Source organism: Odocoileus virginianus, chromosome 11 (assembly GCF_023699985.2).
Source record: "Odocoileus virginianus isolate 20LAN1187 ecotype Illinois chromosome 11, Ovbor_1.2, whole genome shotgun sequence".
NCBI classification, from domain to species: domain Eukaryota; kingdom Metazoa; phylum Chordata; class Mammalia; order Artiodactyla; family Cervidae; genus Odocoileus; species Odocoileus virginianus.
Window position 1 is genome coordinate 48,996,709 of NC_069684.1, and position 8,529 is coordinate 49,005,237.

The following is an 8,529-nucleotide window of genomic DNA, read 5'->3' on the forward strand; positions in this document are numbered from 1 at the left end:
GGGAGAATGTGAAAGTTGCTCAGTCGTGTCCAACTCTTTGGGACCCCAGGGACTATACAGTCCATGGAATTCTCCAGGCCAGAATACTGGAGTGGGTAGCCTTTCCCTTCTCCAGTGGATCTTCCCAACCCAGGAATCAGACTGGGGTCTCCTGCATTGCAGGCAGATTCTTTATCAACTGAGTTATCAGGGAAGCCCGGATACTGGGCTGAGTCCCTTCACTGTTCACCTGAAACTATCGCAGCATTGTTAATCGGCCTTCAGTTCCATTCCGTTCCGTTCAGTTCTGTTCAGTTCCATTCAGTTCAGTTCCGTTCAGTCGCTCAGTTGTGTCCGACTCTCTGCGACCCCATGAATCGCAGCACGCCAGGCCTCCCTGTCCATCACCAACTCCTGGAGTTTACTCAAACTCATGTCCATCGAGTCAGTGATGCCATCCAGCCATCTCATCCTCTGTCATTCCCTTCTCCTCCTTCCCCCAATCCCTCCCAGCATCAGGGTCTTTTCCAATGAGTCAACTCTTCGCATGAGGTGGCCAAAGTACTGGAGTTTCAGCTTCAGCATCAGTCTTTCCAATGAACACCCAGGACTGATCTCCTTTAGGATGGACTGGTTGGATCTCCTTGCAGTCCAAGGGATGCTCAAGAGTCTTCTCCAACACCACAGTTCAAAAGCATCAATTTTTCAGCGCTCAGCTTTCTTCACAGTCCAACTCTCACATCCATACATGACCACTGGAAAAACCATAGCCTTGACCACACGGACCTTTGTTGGCAAAGTAATGTCTCTGCTTTTTAATATGCTATCTAGGTGGGTCATAACTTTCCTTCCAAGGAGTAAGCGTCTTTTAATTTCATGGCTGCAGTCACCATCCGCTATACTCCAATACAAAATTAAAAGTTAAAAAAAACCTGTGAATCAAACTGCGAGCTTTTTATTGCCCCCCTCCTTATCCCAGTTTTATTGATCTATAGCATAATCTACCCCCTGGCCTCTGGAATGAAGGGGCCATCCTGTATGGCATGAGTAAAACCCACTTCTGACACTGCAGAGGAGCTTTCCCCTTTGCCCAGCCATGACAAATCTCTCCTCCTCCACACTGCTGCCTTCCCCCTCCTGAAAGGTCCCTCCCTCTCTAGTCAGGCCGCACTTGGATGCTAACCTCACCCACAGTACCCAATGGGATCTACCTCTTCAACAAATTTCTCTCATCTTTCGTCCCCTCTGTGTGGGCCTCAGAGCTTCCCTGGTGACTCGGGTGAAGAGTCCGCCTGCCAATGCAGGAGACACTAGTTTGATCCCTGGGTGGGAAGATCCCCTAGAAGAGGAAATGGCAACCCACTCCCTTATTCTTGCCTGGAAAATGCCATGGACAGAGGATCCTGGCAGGCTGCAGTCCACAGGCTCGCAAAAAGAGTCGGATAGCGATTGGACAACAACAACTGTGGGCCTCAAGTCATTGGCTTGGCTCCTCCCAAACCATGTTGATGTTTGGCAGAACAGCATCGAAATATGTATATTATCAAGTGTGAAACACAGCACCAGTCCAGGTTGGATGCATGAAATGAGTGCTCAGGACTGGTGCACTGGGATGACCCAGAGGGATGGGATGGGTAGGGAGGTGGGAGGGGGGTTCAGGATGGGGAACATGTAAATCCATGGCTGATTCATGTCAATGTATGGCAAAAACCACTACAATATTATAAAGTAATTAGCCTCCAATGAATAAAAAGAAAGAAAGAAAGAAAGAAAGAAACCAATGCAGTATTGTAAAGCAATTATCTTTCAATTAAAAGTAAATAAATTTGATTGTGAAAAAAAAATAGAGGTTAGGATTTGGACCCCAAGCACCAACTTATACTAAATTTTGAGTCTTAGGGAGTACAATAAATGAGAAGTTTGTTCTCCTCATCCAACTTCTGGACTAATTTAGAGATTAAAAAAAGGAGGAACAAGGCATATGGATATCAAATTGTCATCTTTGCTGTAGATAAAGTTGATATTGGAGAATGTGGCTTATCCTGGAAGCAAGTAGAATTTCCTCCCCTACAGTCAGTTGTGGACCCGGGCAGTCTCCCAACTGGGAGACTGGCAGATGTCAGCTTCTGTAAAACCTGAAGCATGGACCAGCAGACAGCAGTGCATACTTTCTCCCCTGGGAGGAATCAGAAATGCAGTGGTGAGAGAGCAGAGTAGTGTGCTAACTGATACAAGGATGACTGATCCTTCTAAGCTTAGAAGGCGACACAAGGAAAAAGGAATTCATATGACAACTTAAGAAAAGTGGTCTTTCCTCTTTCTTTCTCAACTTCTGTTTCCTGGATGTTTCCCTAGGAGATCTGTAGATAGGCAGGGTTGGGCTGGGGTAGGATCAGATCTCCCTGCATTCTCTATAAAGTTTGTCTATATCCCTTGTAGGCTTTCCTGATGGCTCAGAGGTAAAGAATCCACCTTCAATGCAGGAGATGCAGATTCAATCGCTGGGGTCAGGAAGATCCCCTGGAGAAGAAATGGCAACCCACTCCAGTCTTCTTGCCTGGGAAATCCTGTGGACACAGGAGCCTTGAGGGCTACAGTCCATGGCATGGCAAAGAGTTGGACAACCTTCCAATATTATGGCATTGAATGTTAGGTTTCAGCCAATGGATTTTAGAGGGACAGAAACATTGAGGCCATAGCAGCTCCTCATTAGTGTCATTAAGCCAGTTCCCCCTTGAAATCCACCTCCCACTTGCACACAGAGTAATATTTCCAGAAACACAGATCTGACCGTGTGACTCTGTTCCTAAAACCCTCAACAGGCTCCTCCCCAGTTACAAAATGAAATTCTGATTAGCATCACCCTGTTGGGTAAGAGCCCAGACCTTCCAGTGGAGGGGTCAGGGTGAGGGTAGGTGTCTGATTGTCAGGGTTGGCATTTCCTCAATCTGGGTTGCCTGAAAATGTAGCTCAGAAATTTTGTGGTAAAGTTCATCTAAGTCCACATGAAGAATCAATTTTAGATTTCTTAGCTCAGCATCAACCCAGAAACCCAAAGATCCAATTCTTCCCTATCCGTGGTTATTTGTATCTGACATGACATAAACAGGATGTTCAGACATTGATGGATTTTCCCATTTCTCCTTACCTTTGGGTCTATAGCAGCAAACTCAGCCTAGAGTCTCTCATCTGGTCCTTCTTAGATGCAGGAAAAGGTCAAAATCTGATAACAAATGATTATCAACTTAGGCCCTCTTCTCTCTTGGTTCACAGACTGGAACTCATGGACTTTAGGATGAAAAAAAAAAAAGAAATCTCAGAGTATTCTGTGCTAGCTTCCACCCCACATGCTCCCTCACCTCCATGCCACAGATGATGCTTGCATCAACAATGGCAGAACTTTAATCGTGTTTTCAGCCAACTGAGTGGGGAAGCGAGAAGCAACACAGGGAGAAGATGCCTGTCTTATAACAGCACATGTCCCATCCGATGTTTCTCAGCCCGGCGCTCTCCTGAGCCACCTCAGGGCTGATCATTAGCTCCACTTCCCCACCGCCCAGCCCCTTGCTGTGGGGCATGCAGAGGTCACTGCTGTCCTCCGTCCAGCTTTCTCTGAATGTGGAAATCAGCCTGAGAGGTATAAAGTAAACTGTTTTCTGATGACAGATGGTGTTGGGCTGGAAAATAAAAGAAAAAAAAGAATAATGATGCTAGTTATTCCAACTTTTTTTTTTTCTCTTGGGAAAATGTCATACATAAAACAGAAGGAAGCAAGATTCTGCCGTAAAATATGCCTTCCCGGAACACTCCAGCAGTGACTCCCTTGAGCGGGCAGGCCTGACCTGGCTGAAATAATTCCTTACACAGTCAAGGATGAACCCAGTCCAGGCCCCTGGAGGCCCCCACGGCTTCTGAGGGATGTCCTGGAGTGGGATTGCACTTCCCAGACAGAGAACAGAGACTGGCAGCAGCTCCTGTCAGCAGGAAGTGCCAGCCCGAAGGGTGAAGCCCATAGTGCTCACCTTTGGTGGTCGTGAGACGGTCACTCAGTGCTCATCCTGGCACCCCTCCCCATGGCCACCAAGGCCAAGGGCCTGTCTTTGGACCTCTGAGAAGATGAGCAGCTGGGTTCCCTCTTGAGGCAGTTGAGAACCTCGATCTGACAGATGCTATAGTGCTGACACAGGCGAGAAGGGAAGGTGGCCAGACAGCCCCACTACTGTCAGCAGACGGATAGACCAGGTTCCAATGTCCTATACCAGCTTGACCCTTCCTCTCTAGGGGGAGGAAATCGGTGTCTACCTCGGTATGTTTTGAAGGACAAATGGGATTAGATTAAAAAAATGACCAGCAGAGTGCCTGGAACATGGTAGATGGTAATTAACTGAGCAAGTGGGTTCACTGCCCTCTGCACAGCAGAAAGACCAAATCCTGAGGCAGTGATATTTTGCAGAAATTAAAAAGCTTTATTGCAGGGCAGCCAAGTAAGGAGACAGGAGCTACTGCTCATATCTGTCTCCCTATCAGCTGTTGAGGGGATATTTATAGTGGAGAAGGGAGTAAGACTGGGAGAAAGCTTGGAAATGATTGGTGGAAGCAGTTTGTAAGTTTCAGGAGTTCTCTGTGCAGACTTGCCTCCTCTTCCTGCCTCTTCTTGAGCCCTACATCTCTGTGGCAAGCTGAAGCCTGAGGCCTTCGGGTATCTCAGGCCCCCAGTTCCGGGAGGTGGAAGGGAACAGGCCCACGATGGGAGGCCAGGGCGTTTCAGAGCCCATCTTGGAGGAAGATGCAGGACAAGAGAGATAGGCTGGGGGCTCACTCTTTAAGGTGATTCCATGCGGCCCTGCTTCTTGCAGGACAAATTGGTTCTTAAGTCCAAAGGGGACTGAAGGCCTTCAAACCCAGCCATTGTCTGTCTTCAAAGGGAAAGCTCGGCTGCTTCAGGGCACACATTCCTTCTCAGCCAGAAGATATCACTAACTCTTGTTTTGTCATTTTTTTATAAATAAGGTTGTACAAAAAGGTTCACTCTTCAGGGGATCTTCCTGACCCAGGGATCAAACCTGAGTCTCCCCCACTGCAGATTTTTTTACCATCTGAGCCACCAGGGAAGCCCTATCATATACAGGGTTGGTTAAAAATTTGTTCAGGTTTTCTGTAAGATGTTATAGAAAAACCCAAATGAACTTTTTTGGCCAACCCCATAATATTTAGAGTCCTGCTGGGTTCAGACACCCAGCTGGATTCTATGTCTGGGCAGGTGTCCTGAGGACAGGGGCGATGCAGCTCTCTTTCCTCCTCACCCCACTCCCCACTGTCCAGGATCTGATCTGTCCGTCAGCCTTCCGGATGCTGCTAGAGTTGCTGACGGTAGGGATCGGCAGAGGTGCAGGGATTGTCCAGGAGACAGAAGGCGGGGCCTTTAGAAGCCTGCTGGGGTTGAGCACTGTGCCCCCAGTGCTCACGGTGGGAGAAGGCGGCTCCTCTGTGACTCGCCTGAGAGGGGCCAACTTTTCCTTAGCTTCCGCTTGGACTTGCCACCCCTCTGCTGCATCACTCACTTTGTGCACTGGGGTCTGGAGGAAGAAGGGGCTGGTTCCTTCAGCTCCACCCTGGAGATGGGGGTACCGGTACCCCACACCTCACCGCCCAGGCAGAGGGCAGAAATCCAAGGCCCTCCTATCTCACCCTTCGCTTTGGCTCCCTGTGGCTTTCTCTACTTTATTTTGTCCTCCCAGATAACCACTAATTCTCACTGTAACCAATAGCTTTGTTCAAGCCTCTGTTCCACATGTCCTAAAGAAGTCCTATTTTTATTGCCCTTTGGAGAAAACCAGAAATGAGTAAATACTGTAGCGATGAAATTAAAAGACGCTTGCTTCTTGGAAGAAATGCTATAACAAACCTAGACAGCATATTAAAAAGCAGAGACATTACTTTGACAACAAAGGTCCATCTGATCAAAGCTATGGTTTTTCTAGTAGTCATGTATGGATGTGAGAGTTGGACTATAAAAACGCTGAGCACTGAAGAATTGATGCTTTTCAACTGTGGTGTTGGGGAAGACTCTTGAGAGTCCCTTGGACTTCAAGGAGATCAAACCAGTCAATCCTAAAGGAAATCAATCTTGAATATTCATTGGGAGGACTGATGCTGAAGCTGAAGCTCCAATACTTTGGCCACCTGATGCAAAGAGCTGACTCACTGGAAAGACCCTGATGCTAGGAAAAATTGAAGGCAAAAGGAGAAGGGGGCAGCAGAAGATGAGATGTTTAGGTAGCATCACTGATTCAATGGACATGAGTTTGAGCAAACTCTGGGAGATTGTGAAGGACAGGGAAGACTGGCATGCTGCAGTCCACAGGGTCTCAAAGAGTTGGACATTACTTAGTGACTGAACAACAAGAACTGGTTAGGAATGTGGGCTCCAATTTGGGGTTTCCTTAGCATATCCATCCCCTGGGGCCATATGCCCCCAAGAGCAGGAGGCAACCTGTGACTACCCACGCTAATGGGGAGAAGCCAAAGGACAAAGGCCATTGACAACAACAAACTTGCTTTTGGGAATCAAAACTATTCAGATTCCACAATGCTTCAGCCAATGGAAATGCTTTAGGATTACTTCTTTACATACCTTACCTTTTCCAATTTTATCCATCATGGATAGAAATCCTTTTAAAATGCTTTATTCACTTTCTTGTCTTCCCAGAAGAGTAAGTTGAAATTTATTTGACCTAATTTTCATGACTCAGTTATCACTTTGAGTATTGATAATGGTCTGTGATATTTGGAACCCACTCATAAACTATTTAGGGAAAAAAAAAAAATCAGTTGTCACAATTGGCTGCCAGTCTACTGTGCTTTGTGAAGACTACTTTTCTTAATCTTTCTTTATTATATATATATTTACATGGATAGAGTAAAAACATATTTCTTTTCTTCCAGTTTTTAGCCTGCAGCCGATATAGAACAAGATGATGAAATCTGATAGACTGATTTGTAAATTAACTGTCAACATGGCTTGAGTGAGAGTCTAAGAGACTCCCCTATGAGTGGAGTTCAGGATTTATAGTAGAAATTTTGCAGCGTTGAAACCGCCTCAGATTCTTTTCTCACATATTCAATCACTCAACAAATAGCTTGTGAACACCCAGCAGCTGCCTGGCCTGTTCTGGGCGCCGTGGCGACCACAGCAAACAGAAGGTCACGCTCTCAGCCCTCCCACACCCAGCTTGCTCACTAGCAGCTGGCTGTGGTCTGAAAGGTGAAATTGCTGAGTAACTAAGTTCCAGGTAGAAAGAATGTGGCTGCGTGTGTTGTTTTGTGTATGGTTCAGAGACATACATTTAGTTCAGAAATGTGTTAGGACATGCAAGTAACTCTCAGACACCGCACTCCCAAATCCCTCTCAATCCAGCTGAATCTCCTTCTGCCCCTGGTGCCAAAGACACAGCTGGGAGTAGAGGCACTTGACTATTGACAGAAAGCAGAATCCTGACTTGAATTGCCATCTGTAGACAGAAGGGCAAATAATTATGAGACACATTTCAGAAAGAAAATGTCATAATTCTCAGAGTGTCCTGTCTCCTTTCTTTCCTTCCTTTGCTTCTTCCTCCCTTCCTTTTATTCATTTAAGAACATTTACTGAGCACCTACTACATGCCAGGCCCTGAATTAAGTACTGAGGATATGAAGTTAAAGAAGACTTACCTCTTATCTCTGAGGACCTGACAATGTAGTGAGAAGTGAGCTGATTGTCGTCATCTGCGATGATAAATACCAGGATGGAGATATGCTGCTATACAAGGAGAGCTGGGGATGCATGGTGGGGGACAGATTTAATCCAGAGTGGAAAGAGCAGGGGGAGGAGATTGAGCACCAAGGACAGCTTCCTGGAGGAGGAGGCAGTGAAACTTAGTTAGTTTTGAAAGATAAGTGAGAATGGGTCTACCTCACGCCTTTGACATCTAACCACTGAGTCAGATCCCATAGGTTGTAAATCCCACCTAGGCAAAGTGGGCAATAATAGAGTCATCTCAGGATATGGGGGCTGGGTAATGGGGGTTGTTAGAACCCTTTGGACTCCTAGTGTTCATGTCCTTCCTCACTAGCATCATTCTGAGCCAAGCCTTTTCAGGACTGGTAACCTTTGAGAGGGGCTGTTGGGCCAGCAGACATTGAGTTTGTCTATTTCTGATCTCAATGCCCCAGAAACCTGGTGGAGACTGGTGGGTCATCAGGTGACACTTTTGTTCTGCATTTACTATGTGCCAAGTCCAGTCCTAGGTAGTGGGATTCACGTGTGAGCAAACAAACCCTCAGCCCTCAGAGGCTGACAGCTTATTATGTGTAATTTAATGACCTCAAGCAAAACAAAGTCCCCCAAACATGCCCTCACTCACTTGAACCCACTCAAGTTTTCTTTTATTTAAAAAAAAAAGGCAGCTATTGACTTACCCTTTTTCTTCTTTTGCAAACATTTCTCCTCAAGAACTGAAATAAGCGTTTTGGCTTCCTTGCTTAAGTATGCAGTGTTTTAATGAACTGTTT

At 46.4% G+C, this 8,529-nt stretch overlaps 1 long non-coding RNA gene across 2 annotated transcripts; it reads right to left on the bottom strand.

Annotated features, from left to right (window-relative positions):
• Window positions 1-3,365: 3,365 nt before the first annotated feature.
• LOC139037381 (uncharacterized) lies at window positions 3,366-8,255 on the bottom strand. Of its 2 annotated transcripts, none has more exons than XR_011490154.1 (3): window positions 8,127-8,255; window positions 7,690-7,871; window positions 3,366-3,656 (listed from the first exon to the last, which is right to left on the bottom strand). It is a non-coding gene; the product is annotated as an uncharacterized lncRNA (long non-coding RNA). The 2 variants fall into 2 exon arrangements; XR_011490155.1 differs by lacking the exon at window positions 3,366-3,656 and adding an exon at window positions 7,244-7,490.
• Between the last annotated feature and the right edge of the window lie 274 nt (window positions 8,256-8,529).